Source organism: Sipha flava, unplaced genomic scaffold (genome assembly GCF_003268045.1).
Source record: "Sipha flava isolate LNK unplaced genomic scaffold, YSA_version1 65_pilon_pilon, whole genome shotgun sequence".
Taxonomy (NCBI): Eukaryota; Metazoa; Arthropoda; class Insecta; order Hemiptera; family Aphididae; genus Sipha; species Sipha flava.
Genome location: NW_020273605.1, coordinates 2,242,199 through 2,243,046, shown reverse-complemented (window position 1 = coordinate 2,243,046; position 848 = coordinate 2,242,199).

Here is an 848-nt window from a genome sequence, read left to right as displayed (position 1 = left end):
CTAAATCACTGGACGAGGCTGCAAGAGTTTAAACCTCAAATCAAAATCGTGCGAATAAGGTTGTTATAGTGTTACAAAATAACAGATACGTTACGTTTTTATGAAGTGTACAAATAGTAGCGTAAATCCGCTTCAGATTGCAACGTTACATGATTTATTTTTACATTGTACAATGGTTGCACACGATCGCACAGTGGGCGACGAGAAAACCCGCTGCGATCCCGGGCCACCGGTCCCCGGAGGAAATCCTCTGAGGCCGTGACGGTCCGCGTGCCCGGAAAACTCCGGAGCAGCCGCGGCGGGGCCGAAAGTCGGAAGTCGCGACGGCTCGAGGACCAAGACGTCCTTCCCTCGCGCTTTGCCCGCCGACCCGACGACGATGGGCCGTGACGGGGAGAGCTCTGCGCGCACCAATGAGAACGAGCGGCGCGCACGAGGGGGCGCGACCAAACTCGTTCGGGTCGTCCCGCCTACCGGACGCGCCCGCCGCGGAGCGGACAGGCGCGCGCGCGCCCGCGCGCAACGTAGCAAACGGCCGCGACCGATTCAGTATTCGCGCGGCGACCGAGACGACCAGCGACCACGCGGACCGCAAGAAGTTTTACGCTCGCACGCACGCACACGGCCACGCACACCTCATCCGGGTCGCCGATTTTCCTCTGATCGTTTCCATCGTCCGCGTCGCGTTTCCGTCGTCGTCGTTGAACGGTAATCGCACCGTCGACACGTTAAACGGTTCCGGCCGGCCACCGCACCGAGCGACACGCGCGTATCGCTTCGACGCCCGATTGTCGCCGCGAGCCGACAGAGCGCCGCGCCGGACGCGTAGACGACGCGCGCGCGCGCGC